This window comes from Hippopotamus amphibius, chromosome 8 (genome assembly GCF_030028045.1).
Source record: "Hippopotamus amphibius kiboko isolate mHipAmp2 chromosome 8, mHipAmp2.hap2, whole genome shotgun sequence".
In the NCBI taxonomy this organism is placed as follows: Eukaryota; Metazoa; Chordata; class Mammalia; order Artiodactyla; family Hippopotamidae; genus Hippopotamus; species Hippopotamus amphibius.
This window is the reverse complement of record NC_080193.1, coordinates 135,125,620-135,149,994: the sequence shown is the minus strand read 5'-3', so window position 1 is coordinate 135,149,994 and position 24,375 is coordinate 135,125,620. Positions and strand designations below refer to the sequence as shown.

General features: G+C 37.2%; 1 protein-coding gene across 25 annotated transcripts in view; it reads left to right on the top strand.

Annotated features, from left to right (window-relative positions):
- BAZ2B (bromodomain adjacent to zinc finger domain 2B) overlaps positions 1-24,375 on the top strand; it is a 365,031-nt gene that overhangs the window by 213,487 nt on the left and 127,169 nt on the right. The window lies entirely within an intron of this gene.

The following is a 24,375-nucleotide window of genomic DNA, read 5'->3' as shown; positions in this document are numbered from 1 at the left end:
TGTGCACAGGCTTCTCAGTGCCGTGGCTTCTCTTGTTGTGGAGCATGGGGCTCTAGGTGCTCAGGATTCAGTAGTTCCAGCTCGTGGGCTCCGTAGTTATGGCTCTCGGGCTCTAGAGCGCAGGTTCAGTGCTTATGGTGCACCAGATTAGCTGCTCCACAGCATGTGGGATCTTCCCGGACCAGGGATCGAACCCATGTCCGCTGCATTGGTAGGTGGATTCTTAACCACCGCACCACCAGGGAAGCCCCTCAGTTCCTAAGTCTGTACCATCTTTAAATACCTGGTTATCACTGTGACAGTCACATAGCTCAATTTCTTGCAAGTAAGAATCTGTTTAACTTAACTCTGATTAGATTTCCACCATTGCTTCTACTTATTAGACTATAAAACCTTGGGGTAGACTACTTAACATAATTAACTTATTTGTTATATCCCAAACACCTAGCATCCTTCATGGTTTAGTAAGTGTTGTCTGAAAGGTTGAACATAGAATGTTTTCATAAATGAAGTTTTAAACTTTGTATAATTGATGTCACTTATAGCATCTGGGTGAAAGAACTTTATCCTTAATTAGCTGAGTATTCAGAGTAGAAGACTAGTATTTAGGTGGCATCCCAGGTGCCCAGCTAATATAATGTCCTATATTTCTTTGTCATAGATTGGAAAATTAGGAATATAGGTCCCTAGGTCCTAAAGGAATTCTAAGAATTTTGTATAACCACTCTCATTTTAGTGGACTGTGTACAAAAAACATGGATCCTGCTAGTGTAGTAGTATACACACAAACACACACAGTAGTGTGTAAATACTGGTAATCATTCCAGTATAGTAGCTAGTATGACTAGGGATTGTAAATGCCTTCTGTGTTTGCCTGTAAAAATCATACATTACAGGGAAGACAAATAAATCAGTGTTTTTCAAGCTTCTTTGGTAACAACCTAGAATATTTCATTTTTTATGATTCTACTATGTGGATTTCATGACCCTCTAATGGGTTATGACCCACAGTTTTAAAAACATGGCTGCAACTGAGACTAAAGAATTCAGTAAACAGAAATGACTTAAAATTTTAGGATTGGTGGCCAGTGTTTCCTGTGTATTATTTATCTTTTCTTCTCTCATTGGAATAGTGGGTTCTTCTGAAATTCTCATATAAGTTCTAGTATAAAGAGTAGTGGTTCACCAAGTCTTTAGCTTCTTCTCCAACTCTTGAAAGACCCTACCTATACAGAGTGTTATCAGCATCAGTGGAGGGGCAAGGGAAAACCCAGACAAAGAAATCCTGTATCTGCTCCTGCTCTGTGAAGCCATTTTTTTTTTTTTCTGTTAAATTCTGTCTAACAAAACACGTTAAGAACTTTTAGCAGGTATATATGTATGACCTCTCCTGCCAATAATAATTGGACCTACAGTGTTGCAGATAGAACACAACTCTTGTGAATTATGTTAGGAATATTTTAATGGAAACATTTAAGAAGTAATGGAAGATGTAACGAGAGTTATTTGAAGTTACCTTCTAAGTGAATAGTTCAAGTTTTTAAGTGAATAGTTTATAAATAGCTCGGCTCCATTTAAAAAACTCTCCAAGTGATTTTACTGATATTTTCAATATTTTGGTAAAATACTCTATAAAAAAACCACAATAGCATAATAACTTTTAATTTCTTCATGGAAGTAGCTGCTGACCCAGATAACTTCTTGTCCATCAACCTTCCTCTAGAAAGGTAGTTTCTGCCCTAACGCTGCCAACTCATGCTTTAACAGTTTTAACAGCTGTAGTTACTCAATATGAAGCAGGTTACCTCACTAAGCAAGATTTCAGTGTCTGAGGGAAGAGAATCATTTAGACAAGTGCTATGCAACAGAACTTTCTGTAATGATGATGTAATATCTGTTAGCACTTGAAATATAGCTAGTGTGACTTTTAAATTTTATTTAGCTTTAATTAACTAATTATCTGCATGTGGTTGGCTAATGGCTACCATATTGGACTGTGCAGATTTCAACAATTGCTTTTGATACATTGGTCTTTGGTTCATCAAAATTGCTTGTCTAAATAGCCAGGACATGGAAGCAACCTAAATGCCCATCAACAGATGAATGGATAAAGAAGATGTGGCACATATATACAATGGACTATTACTCAGCCATAAAAAGGAATGAATCTGAGTTATTTGTAGTGAGGTGGATGAACCTAGAGTCTGTCATACGTAGTGAAGCAAGCCAGAAAGAGAAAAACAAATACCGTATGCTAACGCATATATATGGAATCTAAAAAAAAAAAAGAAAGAAAGAAAACGGTACTGATGAACCCAGTGGCAGGGCAAGAATAAAGATGCTTATGTAGAAAACAGACCTGAGGACTTGGGGTGGGGGGAGGGAAAGCTGGGACGGAGTGAGAGAGTAGCATTAACATATATACACTACCTGATGTAAAATAGCTAGTGGGAAGCTGCTGCATAACACAGGGAGATCAACTAGATGATTGGTAATGACCTAGAGGGGTGGGATAGGGAGGGTGGGAGGGAGGCTCAAGAGGGAGGGGATATGGGGATATATGTATAGATACAGCTAATTCACTTTGTCGTACAGCAGAAACTGGCAGAACAGTGTAAAGCTATTATACTCCAATAAAGATCTGAAAAAAAAATTGCTTTTCTAGTTGAATGATGTCCATAAAAACTGGAATGAAGTGTAGTGAAAAGACTTGATTTTTTTAAATCTAGTTACAGGTATAACCACACAGAGAAGAGCTATTTAAGGTGACTTTTAAGGTTTATCATGGCACTATCCATAATGCCCTCAAGGTATATCTCTAGTTGACTATATTCTGAGGACCAAAAATACTGTGTTTTCAGTGACCATATTCTTTTTTTTTTTTAATACTCTTTATTGGAATGCATTTGCTTTACACTCTTGTACCCGTCTCTGAGGTACATCAAAGTGAATCAGCTGCATCTACACACATATCCCCATATCCCCTCCCTCCCGCGACTCCCTCCCCACCCTCCCCATCCTGGCCCTCCAAAGCATCTCCCATGAAGTTGATCTCCTTTTGTTATACAGCAACTTCCCACTACTTATCTTTTTTACAGCAGGTAGTGTAAATATGTCTATGCTACTCTCTCACCTCGTCCCAACTTCCCCTTTGCCCCTCACCCCAGCCCCATGTCCTCAAGTCCATTCTCTACTTCTGTATCTCGACTCTTGCCTGTCACTGGTTTCATCAGTACCATTTCTTCAGATTGCATATATATGTGTTAGCATACAGTATTTGTTTTTCTCTTTATGGCTTACTTCACTGTTTGACAGACTCTAGGTCTATCCACCTCATGACATATAGTTCAATTTCATCCCTTTTTATGGCTGAGTAATATTCCATTGTATATATGGGCCACATCTTCTTTATCCATTCATCTGTTGATGGGCATCTAGGTTGTTTCCATGTCCTGGCTATTGTAAATAGTGCTACAATGAACATTATGCTACTTGTTTCTTTTTGGATCATGGTTTTCTCTGGGTATATGCCCACTAGTGGGATTACTGGGTCATATGGTAGTTCTATTTGTAGTTTTTTAAGGAACCTCCAAACTGTTTTCCATAGTGGCTGTACCAGCTTACAATCCCACCAGCAGTGCAGGAGAGTTCCCTTTTTTCCACACCCTCTCCAACATTTATTGTCTCTAAATTTTTTGATGATGGCCATTCTGATTGGTGTGAGGTGATACCTCATTGTGGCTTTGACTTGCATTTCTCTGATGATGAGTGATGTTGAGCATCTTTTCATGTGTTTGTTGGCCATCTGTATGTCTTCTTTGGAGAAATGTCTATTTGGGTCTTCTGCCCATTTGTGGATTGGGTTATTTGCTTTTTTGGTATTAAGCTGTATGAGCTGCTTGTATATTTTGGAGATTAATCCTTTGTCTGTTGCTTTGTTGGCAAGTATTTTCTCCCGTTCTGAGGGTTGTCTTCTTGCCTTGTTTATGGATTCTTTTGCTGTGCAAAAGCTTTTAAGTTTCATTAGGTCCCATTTGTTTATTCTTGATTTTATTTCCATGATTCTAGGAGGTGGGTCAGAAAGGATCTTGCTTTGATGGATGTCATAGAGTGTTCTGCCTATGTTTTCCTCTAGGAGTTTTATAGTGTCTGGCCTTCCATTTAGGTCTTTAATCCATTTTGAGTTTATTTTTGTGTGTGGTGTTAGGAAGTGTTCTAATTTCATTCTTTTACATGTTGCTGTCCAGTTTTCCCAGCACCACTTATTGAAGAGGTTGTCTTTTTTCCATGGTATATTCTTGCCTCCTTTGTCAACGATAAGGTGCCCATATATGCTTGGGTTTACCTCTGAATTCTCTATTCTGTTCCATTGATCTTGCCTTTGCTGCATCCCATAGGTTTTGGATTGTTGTGTTTTCATTGTCATTTGTCTCTAGGTATTTTTTGATTTCCTCTTTGATTTCTTCAGTGATCTGTTGGTTGTTTAGTAGCGTATTGTTTAGCCTCCATGTGTTTGTGTTTTTTACAGTTTTTTTCCTGTAATTGACTTCTAATCTCATAGCGTTGTGGTCAGAAAAGATGCTTGATACGATTTCAGTTTTCTTGAATTTACCAAGGCTTGATTTATGACCCAGAATGTGATCTATCCTGGAGAATGTTCCATGTGCATTTGAGAAGAACATGTAATCTGCTGTTTTTGGATGTAATGTCCTATAGATATCTATTAAATCAAGCTGATTTATTGTGTCATTTAAAGCTTGTGTTTCCTTATTAATTTTCTGTGTGGATGATCTGTCCATTGGTGTCAGTGGGGTGTTAAAGTCCCCCACTATGATTGTGTTACTGTTGATTTCCTCTTTCATAGTTGTCAGCATTTGCCTTACGTATTGAGGTGCTCCTATATTGGGTGCATATATATTTATAATTGTTCTCTCTTCTTTTTGGATTGATCCCTCGATCCTTATGTAGTGTCTTTTCTTGTCTCTTGTAACATGTTTTATTTTAAAGTCTATTTTATCTGATATGAGTATCGCTACTCCAGCTTTCTTTTGATTCCCATTTGCATGGGATATCTTTTTCCACCCCCTCACTTTCAGTCTGTATGTGTCCCTAGGTCTGAAGTGGGTCTCTTGTAGACAGCATATATATGGGTCTTGTTTTTGTATCCATTCAGCCTGCCTGTGTGTTTTGGTTGGGGCATTTAGTCCATTTACTTTCAAGGTAATTATTGATATGTATGTTCCTAGTACCATTTTCTTAATTGTTTTTGTTTCTGTAGGTCCTTTTCTTCTCTTATGTTGCTCACTTAGAGAAGTTCCTTTAGCATTTGTTGTAGGGCTGGTTTGGTGGTGCTGAATTCTCTTAGCTGTTGCTTGTCTGGAAAGCTTTTGATTTCTCCCTCGAATCTGAATGAGATCCTTGCTGGGTAGAGTATTCTTGGTTGTAGGTTCTTCCCTGTCATCACTTTAAATATATCATGCCACTCCCTTCTGGCTTGCAGAGCTTCTGCTGAGAAATCAGCTGTTAACCTGATGGGAGTTCCCTTGTATGTTATTTGTCATTTTTCCCTTGTTGCTTTTAATAACTTTTCTCTGTCTTTAATTTTTGTCCATTTGACTACTCTATGTCTTGGCGTGTTTCTCCTTGGGTTTATCCTGCCTAGGACTCTCTGCACTTTCTGGACTTGGGTAGCTATTTCCTTTCCCATGTTAGGGAAGTTTTCAACTATAATCTCTTCCAGTATTTTCTCAGGTCCTTTTTCTCTTTCTTCTCCTTCTGGGACCTGTATAACGTGAATGTTGGTGCATTTAACATTGTCCCAGTGGTCTCTTAGGCTGTCTTCAGTTCTTTTCATCCTTTTTTCTTTATTCTTTTCCACATCAGTGATTATCACCATTCTGTCTTCCAGGTCACTTACTCGCCCTTCTGCCTCCATTAGTCTGCTATCGGTTCCTTCTAGTGTATTTTTCATCTCAGTTATTGTTTTGCATATCTCTGTTTGTTTGCTCTTTAATTCTTCTAGGTCTTTGGTAAACTTTTCGATCTTTGCATCCAGTCTTTTTTCAAAGTCCTGGATCATCTTCACAATCATTATTCCAAATTCTTCTTCTGGAAGAGTGCCTATCTCCTCTTCATTTATTTGTTTTTCTGGGGTTTTATCTTGTCCTTTCATCTGGTACAAAGTCTTTTGCCTTTTCATTTTCTCTGTCTTTCTGTGGCTGTGATTTTCAGTTCCACAAGATGAAATACTGCTGATACTGCTTGATTCTGCTGTCTGCCCTCTTGTGGAGGAAGCTGTCTAGGAGGCTGGTGGGTGCTTCCTGATGGGAGAGACTGATGGTGGGTTGGGCTGGGTGGGTGGAGCTCAGTAAAACTTTAATCCGATTTGGTGGGTAGAGCTCAGTGACACTTTAATCTGCTTGTCTGCCAAAGGGTGGGGCTGTGTTCCCACCCTGGTGGTCATTTGGCCTGAGGTGACCCAGCCCTGGAGCTTACAGGCTCTTTGGTGGAGCTAATGGTGGACTCTGGAAGGGCTCACGCCAATGAACACTTCTCAGAACCCCTGCTTCCAGTGCCCTTGTCTCCTCGGTGAGCCACAGCTGCCCCCCACCTCTGCAGGCAACCCTCCAATACCAGCAGGTAGGTCTGGTTCAGTCTCCTATGGGGTCACTGCTCCTTCCTCCTGGGTCCTGGTGAGCACACTTTTTTGTGTGCCCTCCAAGAGTGGAGTCTCCATTTCCCCCAGTCCTGTGGAGGTCCTGCAATCAAATCCCACTGGCTTTCAAAGTCTGATTCTCTGGGGATTCCTCCTCCTGTTGCTGAACCCCCAGGTTGGAAGCCTGATGTGGGGCTCAGAACCCTCAGGACTTCTGCGGTATAACTGTTCTTCAGCTTGTGAGTCACCCACCCAACATTTATGGGATTTGATTTTAATGCGATTGTGTCCCTCCTTCTGTCTCATTGTGGCTTCTCCTTTGTCTCTGGATGTGGGGTGTTTTTTTTGGTGAGTTCCAGTGTCTTTCTATCGATGATTGTTCAGCAGTTAGTTGTAATTCCAGTGATCTTGCAAGAGGGAGTGAGCGCACATCCTCCTATTCCGCCATCTTGATTCTTCCTCTTATAGTTTTTTTATGGAATCTTTAGGTTTTTTTCTTTATGTAGTATCATATCACCTACAAATACTGACAGTTTTATGTCTTCCTTTCCAATTTGGATTCCTTTTACTTCTTTTTCTTATCTCACTGCTGTAGCTAGGACTTTCAATACACTATGTTGAATAAAAGTGGTAAGAGTGGCATCCTGGTCTTATTCCTGATCTTAGAGGAAAAGCTTTCAGCTTTTCACTGTTTAGTATGATGTTAACTGTGGTCTTGTCATTATGACCTTTGTTATGTTGAGGTATATTCCTTCTAACCCATTTTATGAGTTTTTATCATAAATGGTGTTGAATTTTGTCAAATGCTTTTTCTGCATCAATTTGACATGATCACATGATTTTTATCTTTCCTTCTGTTAATGTGTTGTATCACATTGACTGATTTGCTGGTGTTGAACCAGCCTTGCATTCCTGTAATCATGGTGTATGTTCTTTTCAATATATTTTTAAAGTCTTTGCTAATATTTTGTTGAGAATTTTCACAACTGTGTTCATCAGAGTTATTGATTTATATATATATTTTTTTCTTGTGGTGATCCTTGCCTGCTTTTGGTATCAGGTTAATGCTGGCCTTGGAAAGTAAGTTTATAAGAGTTCCCTCCTATTCTATTGTTCGGAAGAGTTTGAGAAGGATTGGTGTTAATTCTTCTTTGAGTGTTTTGTAGAATTCACCAGTAAAGCTGTCTGGTACTGGATTTTGCTTTTGGGAAGGGTTTTGATTATTCATTCAATCTCCTTGCTAGTAATTGGTTAGTTCAGATTTTCTATTTCATCATAATTCAGTCTTAGTAGGTTTCATGTTTATAGGAATTTATGCATGTCTTTTAGGTTGTTCAGTTTGTTGGTGTTTGATTCTTTGTGGTAGTCTCTTATGGTCCTTCACATTTCTGTGGTATGAGTTGTAGTGTTTCCTCTTTCATTTCTATTTTATTGACTTAAATCTTTTTTTCTTGGTCAGTCTAGCTACAGCATTTTCCATTTTGTTTTATTTTATTTTGTCTCTATGTGCATCTTGTGGGATTTTAGTTCTCTGATCAATGGTCAAATCTGGGCCCCTTCAGTGGAAGCATGGAGTCCTAACCACTGGGTCACCAGGGAATTCCCCATTTTGTTTATCTTTTTAAAGAAGCAGCTCTTAACTTTGATCTTTTGTCTTGTCTGTTTTCTCTCTATTTCATTTATTTCTGCTCTATTTTTTTTTTCATTTCGTCCCTTCTATTAACCTTGGGCTTTTTTTTTTTTTAATTTTATTTTATCTTATTTTATTTTATTTTTTTACACTCTTTATTGGAATATCATTGCTTTACACTCTTGTAGCAGCTTATGAGGTACACCACAGTGAATCAGCTGTATTTATACACATATCCCCATATCCCCTCCCTCCCGCGACTGCCCCCCAACTTCCCTGTCCCTGCCCTCTAAAGCATCACCCAGCATTGAGTTAATCTCCCTTTGTTGTACAGCAACTTCCCACTGGTTATCTATTTTACAGTTGGTAGTGTATATATATATACATTTTCATATATATATATGTCTCTGCTACTCTCTTACTTCATCCCAGGTTCCCCTTCTCCCCCCGCCACCCCAACCGTGTGTCCTCCAGTCCATTCTCTGCATCTGCATCCTATTCTTGTCTTGTCACAGGGTTTGTCAGTACTTTTTTTTTTTTTTTAGATTCCATATATAAGTTAGCATACAATATTTGTTTTTCTCTTTCTGCCTTACTTCACTCTGTATGACAGACTCAGGGTCTGTCCACCTCATTACATATAGCTCTATTTCATTCCTTTTTATAGGTGAGTAATAGTCCATTGTATGTATATGCCACATCTTCTTTATCCATTCATTTGTTCATTTGTTGATGGGCATTTAGGTTGCTTCCGTGTCCTGACTATTGTAAATAGTGCTGCAATAAACATTACGGTACATGTTTCTTTTTGAATTATGGTTTTCTCTGGTTATATATGCCCAGGAGTGGGATTACTGGATCATATGGTAGTTCTAATTTTAGTTTTTTAAAGAACTTGCAAACTGTTTTCCATAGTGGCTGTACCAACTTACATTCCCACCAACAGTGCAGGAGAGTTCCCTTTTCTCCACACCCAGTCCAACATTTGTTGTTTTAGATGTTTTGATGATGGGCATTCTGACTGGTGTGAGGTGATACCTCATTGTGGCTTTGACTTGCGTTTCTCTAATGAGTAGTGATGTTGAGCATCTTTTCATGTGTTTTTTGGCCATCTGTATGTCATCTTTGGAGAAATGTCTATTTAGGTCTTCTGCTCATTTGTGGATTGGTTTTTTGCTTTTTTGGTATTAAGCTATATGAGCTGCTTGTATATTTTAGAGATTAATCCTTTGTCCATTGCTTCGTTGGCAAGTATTTTCTCCCATTCTGAGAGCTGCCTTCTTGTCTTGTTTATGGTTTCTTTCGCTGTGCAAAGCTTTTAAGTTTCATGAGGTCCCATTTGTTTATTCTTTATTTTATTTCCATTATTCTAGGAGGGGGCTTTGTTCTTATTTTGGGTCCATCAGGTATAAAGTTAGGTTGTTTGAGACTTTTCTTGTTTATTAAAGCCAGCTTTTGTCACTGTGAAATTCCCTTTTAGAACCACTTTTGCTGCATCCCATAAATTTTGGTATGTTACATTTCCATTTTCACTTGTCTCAAGATATTTTTTGGTTTCTACTTTGATTTCTTCTTTGACCCATGGTTGTTCAGTAGCATATTTTTTAATCTCCACATATTTGTGAATTTTCACGTTTTCCTTGCGTGATTATTTTCTAGTTTCATAGCATTGTGGTTGGACAAGTTGTGTGATATTGTTTCAGTCTTGTTAAATTTATTAAGACTTATTTTGTGTTCTAATATATGATCTATTTTGGAGAATGCTCCATGTGCTTTTAAGAAGAATGTGTATCCTGTTGCTTTTGGATAAGTGTTCTAGAAATATTTGTTAAGTCCATCTGATTTAACATGTCATTTATGGCCAGTGTTACCTTATTGATATTCTGTCTGGATGATCTATCCTCTGGTGTAAGTAGGTATTAAAGTCCCTTACTACTATTGTATTGCATTGCATTTCTCCCTTTAGGTCTATTTATATTTGCTTTATATATTTAGGTGCTCCTATGTTGTTTGCATAAATATTCACAAATATTTTAATCTTCTTGTTGGCTTGCCATTTTATCATTATGTAATACCCCTCTTTGTCTCTTATTTCAGTCTTTATTTTAAAGTCTATTTTGTTTGATAAATTATAGCTACTTTAGCTTTCTTTTGGTTTCTGTTTGCTGGGAATATCTTTTTCCATCCCTTTATTTTCAGTCTGTGTGTGTTCCAACATTTAAAGTGAGTCTATAGATGGGTCTTATTTGTTTGTTTTTTAATCCATTCAGCCACTCTACTTCTTTTGATTGGGGAATTTAGTCCAGTTAGATTTAAAGTAATTATTGATAGATATGTACTTGTTGCCGTTTTGTTAATTGTTTTTTTGCTTTTTTTGTAATTCCTCCCTGTTTCTTCTTCTTTTGCTCTCTTCCTTTGTGTATTGATTACTTTTTTGTGGTATGCTTATATTCTTTTCTTTTTCTCTTGTGTATTTATTCTAGGTTTTTGCTTTGTGGTTACCATGAAGCTTATGTGTAACAACTCATATGTATAACAATCTGTTTTAAAGTTGATAGCAACTTTTTGATTTCATTGTGGAGCTCAACATTGTTATTCTCTCTACCCCACCCCTATTTTGTGTTTTTGGTGTGCCATTTTACATAAATTTATCTTGTATATCCCTTAACTAATTGTTATAGTCATTTTTTAAAATATGTATTTATTTATTTATTTTTGGCTGCATTGGGTTTTAGTTGCGGGCATGTGGGATCTTTGTTGAGGCATATGGGATCTTTTGTTGCAGCGTGCATGGGCTCTTCATTGCAGGCTCTCTAGTTGTGGTGTGCGAGCTTCTCTCTAGTTGTGGTGTGTGGCTTTTCTCTCTTTAGTTGTGTCACACATGTTTCAGAGCACATGGGTTCTGTAGTTTGCAGCACACAGGTTCTCTAGTTGAGGTGTGTAAAGTCAATAGTTGTGCCGTGCAGTTGCCTTGCAGCATGTGGGATTTTAGTTCCCTGACCAGGGATTGAACCAGCATCCCCTGAATTGGAAGGTGGATTTTTTTTTTTTAACCACTGAATCACCAGGGAAGTCCCAATCATAGTTATTTTTACTACTTTTGTCTTTTAACCTTCATAGTTGCTTCTTAAGTGATTAACCCACTACCTTTATTATATACTTACCTTTCCAGTGAGATTTATTCTTTCAAATGTTTTCTTGTTACTAATTAGCACCCATTTTTTTATCAGCTTAGAGAAGTCTCTTTAACATTTCCTGTAAGGAAGTTTTAACTCCTTTAGCTTTCTCTTATCTGGAAAACTTTCTCTCTCTTCAAATGATAACTCCATAGGATAGAGTGTTCTTGTTTGGAAATTTTTTTCTTTCAGCACTTTGAATATATTGTGTCAGTCCTTTCTGACCTGCAAAGTTTCTGATGAAAAATCTGCTTATAGTCTTAGGTGCATTCCCTTGTACATAAAATTATTTTTCTTTTGATTCTTTTAATATTCTCTCCTTGTCTTTAATATTTAGTTATAATGTGTCTTGGTGAGGGTCTCTTTAGGTTCCTCTTATTTGGAACTCTCTGTACTTCCTGGATATGGATATCTGTTACTTTTCCAGATTAGGAATTTTTCAGCCATTATTTCTTCAAATAAGATTCTCTCCCTCTTGTCCTTCTGGGATTCCTATCATGTGAGTGTTAGTCCATTTGATATTGTCCCAGAAGTCCCTTAAGCTATCTGTACGTTTTTTTTTCTGTTTTGTTGTTTATTTTGCTGCTCTGATTGGGTGAGTTTCACAGCCTTGTCTTAGAGTTGACTGATTCTTCTGCTTCATCTAGTCTGCTGTTGAACCTCCTCCCCCCATACCCCCACTCCGTGTATATTTTTATATTCTTCAGCTTTGTGACATCTGTTTGGTACTTTCTTATATTTTCCATCTCTTTGTTGAAGTTCTCACGAATTACTTATCTCTATTTCATTACACTTTTTTTTCCCTCAGGTTTTATCTTTTTCTTTCATTTGAGACATATTCCTCAGTTTCTTCATTTTGCTTGACTTGCTGTGTTGGTTTCTTATATAGTAGGTGAAACAACCACCTCTCCCATTCTTGAAGGAGTGGCCTGTAACATGAGATGAACTTTGTTATTCAACACTGCCTCAGCCCTTGGTTTTCTCTCCAACCTTTGTGCTTATCCACATAGCCTCTTTTAAATAGCTCCCAGTATTTGAGAATGTGCTCCGATCTGTCACTGTCCTAAAGGGGAGGATCTCAGCACCTAGATTTAGGCTGACTAGAAGCCAGACCCTCAGACATCAGTTTTTATAAGTGTGCAAATATATAGAGACAACAAGTGTAAGCCCTACTTGCCAGCAGAACCAGGTGACCTGGAGGTATCCCCTGCACAGCAGTCAAAACAATCAGCCCTCCAGATGAGTGTGTAAGCTCTTTTCTGGGTTTTACCAGCAAGCTGGAGTTAGGCAGTAGGAGAGTGCCAAGATGGTTTCCACAGCTTATATTCCTTAAGAGCAGGTCTGTAGGCCACAAAATATGTGCCAGACCTGAAGTCTGGCCCTCAGGCCAGAGTTTCAGGACAAGCAAAGAGGCCTTCTTACATAAAGACTGGGACAGGGAGGTGCCTTAGTTCACTGTCTGCATGCACTGGTGATGGTAGCCTGTCCAGAAAAAATCTCTATGGTTGCCACCGTCCCATAGGATGCAAGAATGCAACCTCCCACACACACATATCTCCCTTCCCCCCAGCCTGCAGAGCCAGGTGATAAAGGGTGTCCCCTGGGTTACAGCTGCAAAAACTGGGCCACCAGACATAAAATCCGGGGCATCAGACATTTATAATGTTCCCCTCCAGGAGACACTGGCATTGTGAAGCATGGCAGAGGGCGAGCATGAATTTATGACACCTGCCCTCTGAGGTGTCTGGAAAGGGTTACGGTCAGCTCCCAGATGCGTGTTTCATTAGATGCCTGCCCTTCAGGCCACAGTCATGATTAGCTAATAGGCCTTCAGAGAAATACTGAGCTCCTGGGTCTGTTGCCTCTTGCTGTGCTATTTAAGATCTCTTTCTTCAGGTAGCTGTTTAAGGTGGTAGCTGTTTAAGAACTCTTTCTTCGTTGGTTATAATCCTGTGGGACCCACAAGCATAAGCCCCACTGGCCACCAGAACCAGGTGATGAAGAGGTGTCCCCTAGATGACAGCCACCAGAATTGGGGCATCTTCCTGGAGATACTGGTGCCCTGGAGCACAGCAAAGGGAAAGTGCGAAGATGGAGCCTGCATCCCTGGTGAATGTTCTAGCACTCTCGTAGATGTGTGTGTTAAATTAGGTGTCTGCCCCTCAGGTGAAAGCGTCCTTCATTTTTTAAATCTGGACACCATAGACTGCCTCTTAGCTCGGCCCTGGGGTCTCAGCACGTAAGTTCTTTCAGAGGGCTTTCTGAGATCTTTACAGTCTTGTGGGTCTCGAGACAGGAGCCCCACTGGTTTCCTTTTTTTGTTTTAATTTATTGGCTGTGTTGGGTCTTCCTTGTCGCACGTGGGCTTTCTGTAGTTGCAGTGAGCAGGGGCTACTCTTCATTGCGGTGTGCAGGCTTCTCATTGCAGTGGCTTCTCTTGTTGTGGAGCACAGGCTCTAGGTGTGTGGGCTTCAGTAGTTGAGGACCATGGGCTCAATAGTTGTGGCTTGTGGGCTCTAGAGTGCAGGCTCAGTAGTTATGACGCATGGGCTTAGTTGCTCCACAACTTGTGGGATCTTCCCAGACCAGGGCTCGAACCAGTGTCCCCTGCATTGTCCGGCAGATTCTTAACCACTGCTCCACCAGGGAAGTCCCTGGTTTTCTTTTTTTTTTGTTTGCTTGTCCAGATCTTTATGGGAGTATAATTGCTTTACATTGTTGTGCTAGTTTCTGCTGTACAACAAAGTGAATCAGCTGTATTTATACATATATCCCCATATCCCCTCCCTCCCACCCTCCCTATCCCCTCTAGGTCATCACCAATCATCGAGTTGATTTCCCTGTGTTATGCAGTTGCTTCCCACTAACTATCTATTTTACATTTGGTAATGTATAAATATCAGTGCCACTCTCTCACTTTGTCCCAGCTGCTCTGCAGCCCCTCCCTGCCACCAGCCTCAAGTCTGTTCTCTACATCTGTGTCTTTATTCTTCCCCCGACACTGAGTTCATCAGTACCATTTTTTTTTTTAGATTCCATGTATATGTGTTAGCATACAGTAGCCCACTAGTTTTCAAAGTTAGATTTTTTAGGGATTCATCTCTCAGTTATACAGGATGCCTGATGTGGGTTTCGAACCCTCAACTCCTCAGGAAGAAGCTCCAGGTTTTGAGTTCCTTCTGCATTGTGGTTTGCTGCACCAATGGTGGGGTTTATGGTGAGATTGTATCCCACCTCTCCTACTCGCTTCAGTGTGATTTTCTTACTTGCCCAATGTGTAGTCATCATTCACCCAGCCTTTAGGTTTTTTTGAAAGGAAATTCTTCCATATATAGCTGTAGACTTAATCTGTCTGTGGGAGGAGGTGAGCTCAGGATTTTCTTATGTTACCACCTTGAACTGGGACATCTGCACAACATTTTGAAAGTTAATTTCTTGCAATAACAAACCAGTAGAAATCTTTTTTAAAAATTAATTTAACTGTCATTTATACTAGCACATTGTAAATCATTCAAGTGGTTAAAATTAAAAAAAAAAAAGATATATAGTGAAAAAGAATTCTCCCATCCTAGATTCCAATTTCCTAGTCCCTTTACCTGGAAGGAAACACAGTTACCAGTTTCTTATATATTTTTCCAGAAATATTCTGAGCATGCATTCATAAGAATATATCCCCTTTTTTCGTTATCATACATGAGATCTTGCTATTTCTATTCTTCCTCACTTTACTCTTTTCATTCAGCAGATTAGCTAGTCTAGGTCTACTTCGTTCTTTTGTAACACCTGCATAGTATTCTTAGAGGGATGTACCATAATTTAACAGTTTCTTACTGATGGAGTTTTTTGTTTTTAAAAGGCTTTGCAGTCAATATGTTGTAATAAATATTCTTTACATATATCTTTACCCATATGTGTGATATGGGTAAATTGAGGACTTTTGAACAGGAGAGTGATAATATTAGATAGAGTTAGGGTGACCAGGACAAAAGTATTTTTGCATGATGCTTGTAAACTTTTACCCTCATTTTGTTCTTTAAGAAGTGTGTTGTTTTCCTTGTTAGGTTAGCTCTACTTCTTCCCCATTGAAAGGGAGTTTTTATTCTAGTTTATCAGTCATGTAGTACTTGGCATCTTTCTTTCCTTGACTTCAGAGTGTGTGTGGATATTTTACATAGAGTTACTTGATATCTGTTTGTTACTCTGCTTTATTTTCTCAATCTGTTATTCATCTACCTCAGTTACCATCCAGAAATGTCAGAAATTTCAGTTAATTGTAATTGTGTTTCTTAGTTAAGCAAAGATTTAGGTCTTTTTGCTTCTTCTTTGGGACCCCTTGCATTTGTAGGTAAAAGGATCAATTAATCAGACATTTTCTCTCTTTTTATCCTTCTAACATTTGTAACCTTTTTAGAAATTTCTAATTCTCAATATTTAAATTTACAGACTCTACCTACAGTTTAGTTCATCCATATATGCTGTCTTGCTCAATATTCCTTTAATATTCTTTTTGTATATTTTCTTGTATCTTAGGATAACCTCTTCCTCACAGATAGCTCTTTGCAAAGGAATACGTAATCCTTTGGATGGAAAAATTTACTCCCTGAATAGATATTTACTGAGCAGTATGAAAATCAGTGCTTTACTCTTGGATAATTTTCTCATCATCAAGTCTCTTGAGGTGTAAATAAGACAAGAATAAATCTTTAAAGATTTAACAGAAATACGTAATTTAGAATGACACATTTGAAGATAGAACTAAGGAAAGTGGTAGGGAAGATAGGGGAAATGAGGAATTAAAATTTTAAATATCAATGCAATATGAAGGGGTTTTTTGTTCTTTTTCATCAAGTTGATAAAACCCTGATGTGGACTTGAGGGCTAGTTTAATTCAATCCCATCATTTTTCTGATGAGGAAACTGTTATTTGGAGGTATTGTCAGAGGCTTGCTCCAACTCATAGGCTGCAACCAGAGCACCTGATTGCCAGCCCACTTTTGTTTGGGGATGTAATTGCTTGCCTATTTACAGTAGTAGTTAAAATGTGTCAGGCAGCAAAGGAAATTAATCCCTGTTATATACTTAATGACTTGAAATAACTATTTCTGAAAATGTAGGTAAATAAAAATTTTATAAATAGAATCATTTTCCTTCAAACATATTATATTCAGAAAATAATTTTGTTTGTTGTCTCATAAGGTATTTGTGCTTCATCTATTTCTTTAAATCCTTTAACAGAAAAATTTTTGTTTGTTGCTTGTTTTTTGCTTTTGCTTTGCTACTTAATTTTTTTTAAATAAATTTATTTGTATATTTATTTTATTGGCTGTATTGGGTCTTTTTTGCTGTGCACAGGTTTTCTTTTAGTTGCGGTAAGAGCAGGCTGCTCTTCATTGCGATGCACGGGCTTCTCATTGCCGTGGCTTCTCTTGTTGCAGAGCATGGGCTCTAGGCGCATGGGCTTCGGTAGTTGCAGCACATGGGCCCAATAGTTGTGGCTTGTGGGCTCTAAAGCACAGGCTCAGTAGTTGTGGCACACGGGCTTAGTTGCTCTGTGGCACGTGGCATCTTCCTGGAGCAGGGATCGAACCCGAGTCCCCTGCATTAGCAGGCAGATCCTTAACCACTGCACCACCTAGGAAGCCCTCTACTTAATATTTTGAAGTATTATTTATCCAAATGTTCAGTTTCCTGGAAGTTATCTTTAAAATAGTTATATAAAAGCCTTCGTCAGAACTTTGAGAAAACGGTTTGGAAAGCACTACTGTTAGTGATCCTGCTAAAGCAAAAGAAGCGGCATAGTGAGTGTCTCCTGGTATTCTTCCCAATTATTGTTCATCAGGTGAGGTTATATTGTAAGGAAAAATGAGAGTTCATCAAATCTACTTTTGTGCTTCGAACTCCCAAAGAAAACTTTTAGTATTGCTAGCAAAGATAAAGATACTCTGAAAAACCTCCTTGCAGGAGAAATATCTTTCTATTTATGTTCACTTTCTGAACCTTCAGTCTATTCTGTAGCTGTACTTTTCAAGGATTCATGCTGGGGAAATACAGGGCAGCTGATCATGTTTACATTTTGTAACCAACTTGTCTTGCCCTTCCGTACTTGCACCTGTTCAGATTTACACCTAGCAGCTGTCAGTGTTCATAAGCTCTATATTTACACAAAAAGGAACATTTGATATGTATGAATTTGGTAAGTATTATCATTAACAACTGATCATTGAATTTTTTTGGAGTATATAAAATCATTATGCAGGGAAGTTGTTTGTGGTAATTCTGATTTTTGTCTGCTCTCAGAATTGTTATAGCTAAATATCATCTCAGTAAAATACAGTAAATTCATGTTACCCAGTATGCGTGAGCGCTGTGATGTACATTAATTGTATATTATTCATGATCAGTTTTAAACAATTAGGACCAAATGAGGTTGAATATAATTTTGTCAGTTATTGCAGTGCCGATAAATCAGCTTGAAATATCTTCTTGTAATTATAAAGAATGACTACTTAACAGAAAGTTTTGGTTGATTGAATTCCAAATAATACAGTTTTTGATACTTTAGATCAGAATTTCTCAGGCTTATATAGCACTGTTGCCATTTGGGGCCAGGTGATTATCTCTGTGTGGGGATGTCCTGTGAATTGTAGTGTTTATTAGCAGCATCCCTGCCTGGACTCCTTCTACGTGATACGAGTAGCATCCTCTCAGTTACGACAATCAAAAATGTCCCCAGACATTGTCAAATGTTTCCTAGTAGATGAGGGGGTATTACAGTGTCACCCCTGATTGAGAACTACTGCTTTAGACTGTGGGAAAGATCTCTAATGGGTCAAATCATTTAGAATCCCTTCATTATCTTCTGCGCATTTTTCTCCCATTCACATCAACTTTTTTTTTTTTTTTTTTACTGTAGTGTTTGTTATATGTTAATTTTCAGTTGTAGTAATCTTTACCCTACCTGATTGACTTTGTAAATAAGGAAATCCTGAAGTTATACATTAGAAAATATCCTCTCATGAATGGCCTTAATCTAAGTGACATACCTACTAATTGATATTCTCCCATAGGTGAGTGTGTTGTGGTGTGGGTCGTATTATTACAGTCTGTTCATTTTTATCTTATATCTGGGCTGTTTTGGGCCACAAAGAATTGTCTGGATGGTGTTTGTTTGGACCTGAAATGAAGGTGGTATTCTTGACACGCAGAGTTGGAATGAGAGGCTATTACAGGACTGCAAGCTCTGGCCAGAATTGCAATCTGGAAATAGATGGTTCTTGGGTACTATTTTTATTTAAATGAATGCATTTTTCTAAGATGGTTTGAATAAATGGATTTCTACCAACTTTTATGTAGTATGCTTGAATAATGAATAATAACTCGTGATCAAAGAGTAAATTTTTTCAACTAAAAATTAACTTGTTAATTTTCATCTATATTTGTGCTTCAGTTTATTTTGAAAGTCTTAAGGTAAAACATCTTATCATTTGTACTTATGCAATTGTGAGGCATTTATTTTAAATTTTTATCATAATTTATCTGGCTGAAAAATGTCAAACATGCCATGCATATACATATAACCTATAAACAGATGTGACTCAGAAATATTTACTTCAAATGAATAACATAAAAATACCTTTTACTACCACACACACCCATGGATGATTATATACACAGACATTCACTTATTAAAAACAATTGCTGACAGTTATTGAAGGCTAGGCATTCAGAACTTTATATGCATTATTATCTCACTTAATCCTCCCAATTATACCTTCATACTACTCATGGGGGGGTGGAAAGTTCACTGAAGTTACATAATTTATACAAGGTCACAGCTAATAAGGTTCAGATATAGTTTTTAAACCCAGATAACATCTGTTATCACATGTCTTGCTGATACAATGTAATCTCTGTCTTCATTTCTTCAAGGTTTAAATTTACACTCTTCAATCTCAATCTCTGTGTGTGTGTGCGTATTTTTAAAGTGCTTACCATATGCCACTGGTTTTTGTTTACTTTTTATTTTGAAACAATTTTAGACTTAAAAAACAGTTAAAAAACAAACACAGAGTATTCACCTATATTTTTTACCCAGCTTTCCCTAATTTTATTAATTTGTATAACCATAGTACAATTATTAAAATTATGAAAATCAGAAAGTCTGCATTTATATAATACTATTAACCATAAACTGCATATCTTAGATGAATTTTACCAGTTTTTCCATTAATGTCCTTTTTCTGTTCCAAATTCCAGTCTGATCCCACATTACATTTAGTTATTGTATCCCCTTAGTCTTCAACCTATAGCAGTTCCTCAGTCTTTCCTTTCCTTCGATGACCTTGATACTTGATGAATAGTAGTCAGTTATTTTGTATATGGTCTCTGAATTTGGGTTTGTCTGATGTTTTCTCATGATTCAACGGAGATTGTGTGTTATTGGGAAGAATACCACGGAGGCAATATGCTCTTCTAAGGGCACCAGAGGATACATGGTATCAATATGTTTTATTATTGGTGATATAGTTTCTTCACTGTGAAGTTATACTCTTTTGCCCTTTTTAATTAGTAAGTATCTTGAAGGAGATACTTTGACACTATACCCATACCTTGTTTCTTCTCTGACTTTCACCTATGCTTTCAGTGTCCTTTGGTGCACATGTATTTTAAACTTTCTTCTTTGAATAGTTCTTACAATATGGCAAGCCAATGATTGTTTTGTGAGTTATTCACTATTACAAAGGCATTGCCTTCCTACCTTTTAACTTTCACATTGATGACTAAGATTCTTTCCAGAATATGCTTAGCGGGGGATAATAGTAAATAAAATCTGAATTCAATAATATTTAACTTAAAAAGAAAAACTTCAAAAGCTAATCCTTGTTCATTCAAGCATATAACAGTCTTCAGTCTAGAGTAGCAAAGGCTAGAGGGGATTTGTTTAATTTCTTTAAAATGAAAAGAAAGATACCTATAAGATGAACATGGAATAGTTGACCAGATTTTGGTCACTGGCACTAAGAAATACCTATTAAAACATGAGAAAAAAAGTTTTAACTTAAGGCCAGTGTAAGAGAAGAGTACTTTATGTATGAGAAGAATACTCAGCCACTTAAGAGATCATATTGGCTCAAAAAATATATATATCTAAGATTAAAACAGTTGAAATAAAAGAATACATGAATAATGTATATAATAGAATTTCTAAGGAAAATGGCTGCATAAGCATGTTTTTTTTTAAAAAGAGGTTAAGTTTTCCCACTTAAATGAACAACAAGAGCAACAAGAATAAAAGTGAAAACTGCAATTTTACTGAAACTGAAAAAGGCCCCCAACCTCATACTTCTAGCTGTAGTTCTACAGTTTTGTACTGCCAGATTTCAATTTTATTTTATCTTTAAACAATGTTATAATAAAGAAACTGTTGGTGCTTTATTTCTATAGAATAGAGTCTCAAAAGTAGATTGGTAGGTCCAAGTACATGTTTATTTTTTATTTTAATAAATATTTCCAGGAAGAGTAATCGCCAGTGAGCAATATGCAGAGACTGCTCACTACGCCTTCTGGGTATTCCTTGTTTTAGACTTGAGTGAAGTTATATCAGCAGAAAGAAATATACCTAGAGCTCATAACCTATTATCCTATAAAAAGTAATGACTTTTATTCATTGAGCTTTTATATACCAGGTACTCAGCTAAGGTGCTTATCTATATTATATGCCAAATTACTTTTGCTGTGGAGTACAAAGGCAATTTAAAAAAAAAATCTTTCATTATTTTTTAAAACTAATACATTTACAAACTTCCAGCTACAAAATAAATGTCACAAGAATGAAATGTACACCATGGGAAATACAGTCAATAATATTGTAATATCTTTTTATGGTGACAGATGGTTAACTAGACTTATCCTGGTGATCATTTTGTAATGTATAGAAATTTTTGTTTTAATTCATGTGTTTATTTATTGGCTGCATTGGGTCTTCATTGCTGGGTACTGGCTTTCTCTAGTTGCAGCGAGCAGGGGCTGCTCTTCATTCAGGTGTACAGGCTTCTCAGTGTGGTGGCTTCTCTTGTGGTGGAGCTCGGGCTCTAGGTGCTCGAGCTTCAATAGTTTTGGCACATGGGCTCAATAGCTGTGGCTCGCGGGCTCTAGAGTGCAAGCTCAGTAGTTGTGGTGCACGGGCTTGGTTGATTCGTGGCATGTGGGATCTTCCCGGATCAGGGATCAAACCCATGTCCCCTGCATTGGCAGGTGGATCCTTAACCACTGCGCACCTGGGAAGCCCCTAGACGTATTGAATCACTGTATCATGCACCTAGAATTCACATAGTGTTATAGGTCAGTTATACATAAAAAATTTTTTTTAATTAACAAAATGAAAATACAATCATTTAGAAGCCCCCAAAATACATTTAAATAGTACATTTTAGAAATCTTTGAGACAGTAAGGTTACCAGCTATAAATGTTTAAAAACAGCCTTTTCCTGTAAACTCCATGTTTGGTTTTTGGGTGTGTTTGTTTGTTTTGTCTTGTTTTGTAAATATATTTTTTTGTACTTAGTGAAATGAGACTTGTTGGTGAAGATAGTTTATAGAGGAAGTTGTCAGCCATGGACCTTGCTGTCAGACAGCCTTGTGTCTCAAAGCTTATTAGTAACTGTTTGATGACCTAAAACCTGCCTTTTAAGTGTTAGTTCCATGTAGCTATCAGTGCCAACTATGCCTTTCCATATTGAATGCTGATAAAGAGAAAGAAAAATTCTTTAAGATTATGGGCATGCTCGTATAGCAGTACCATTATCTTTGGAGGTAGCTGACAGCAGTGTCCGAATATGAAGAGAAGTTCTTGAATTGTATATGATTGGAAAACTCATTGAAATTGCCCTATTAATGATGCTGTTTTGTCAACCTGAGATTACCTTTACCGTATGTATCTATCTTAGAAGAATCATCTACATATCATATGGGTTCAATCATTTAAACGTTAACCTTGCATTATTTTAATTGGCCAATATTTTATTTTTTAAATTTATATTATTGAAGTATTGTTGATTTGCAGTGTGGTGTTATTTCTGCTATACAGCAGTGATTCAGTTATACATGTATATATATATTCTTTTTTCATATTCTTTTCCATTATTGTTTATTACAGAATATTGAATATAGTTTCTTGTGCTATACAGTAGGACCTTGTTGTTTATCCAGGATATATATAATAGTTTGCATCTCCTAATCACAAACTCCCAACTCATCCCTCCCCCCACACCCCAGCAACCACAGTCTATTCTTTATGTCTGTGAGTGTGTCTATTTCATAGATAAGTTCACGTGTGTCATATTTTAGATTCTACATACAAGTGATATCATATGGTATTTGTCTTTCTCCTTCTGACTTACTTCACTTAGTATGATAATTTCTGGGTCCATCCATGTTGCTGCAAATGGCATTATTTCATTCTTTTTTATGACTGAGTAGTATTCCATTGTGTGTGTGTTTGTGTGTGTGTGTGTGTGTGTGTGTACGTACCACATCTTCTTTATTCACTCATCTGTCACAGACATTTAGGTTGTTTCCATGTCTTGGCTATTGTAAATAGTGCTGCTCTGAGCACAGGGGTGCATGTATCTTTTCAAAGTATAGTTTTGTCTGATGTATGCCCAGAAGTGGGATAGCTGGAATCACATGGCAACTGTATTTTTAGTTTTTTAAGGAACCTCCATACTATTTTCCATAGTGGCTGCACCAATTTACATTCCCACCAACAGTGTAAGAGAGTTTCCTTTTATCCACACCCTCTCCAGCATTTGTTATTTGTAGAGTTTTTAATGATGGCCATTCTGACCGAGGTGAGGTATACCTCACTGTAGTTTTGGTATGCATTTCTCTAATAATTAGCAATGATGAGCATCTTTTCGTGTGTTAATTGTCCAATGTTATTAAATGAAATCAAATTATTTTTCTTAGAAAATATATAGTAATTATGTGAATTGGCTATAGAATTCCATACAAAAATCTTTTTATGGTTAGATTATTTGAATGATGAAAGTTTACTTGTGGTTGATTATAAGTTCATGTATAGGTGAGTAGTATATTTTTTTGTCTTTTCCTATATATATGTACACCTCAAAGCAACTGTGAGCTTCACACTTTCCTTGCTTAATAGTGGTATTCGTGTATGCAGGGTATTAAAATGACCATAACCTAGTCTAGATTTTAAAAATGTATTGAGATATAATTGACATGTAACATTATATTAGTTTGAGATATACAACATAATAATTTGATATTTATATATATTGTGAAATGAACACCACAGTAAGTTCAGTTAATATTCATCACCACACAGTTACACATTTTTTCCTGTGGTGAAAACTTTTAAGATCTACTCTCTTAGCAACTTTCAAATGTACAATAAAGTATTATTAACAATAGTCACTATGCGGTCCATTACAGCCTTTGAGTTGTTTTGTAATTGGAAGTTTGTGCTTTTTGACTTCTTCATCCATCTCCATTCTAGATTTTTAATATCAACATAAACTATTGCAATAAGACCAATTAAGGTTGCACCCAAAGTACCTAAGCAAATTAAAGATGCTTAGAAGTGGTTGTCATTATAAATGAATCATACTAAAGCCATTTTGAGGCCATAGTTCAAACTAGACTCTAGTATAAACTCTAAAATATATATATATTTTTTGCAGGAGTGTGGGGGGAGGCAGGTTCTTTCGGGGAGTTATTGGGGATTTCCAGGTCAGATTCATGGTTACTTAAGACCTACAAGTATATTGCTCTCTGGATTTAGAAGACAGGGTTACATTTCACTCAAATGTGGTAGTATTTTCTTGATTTATTAAGATAATATGGGTGTTATGATGTAAGTGAATAGATGATGAGGTGATTTAAGGAGAATA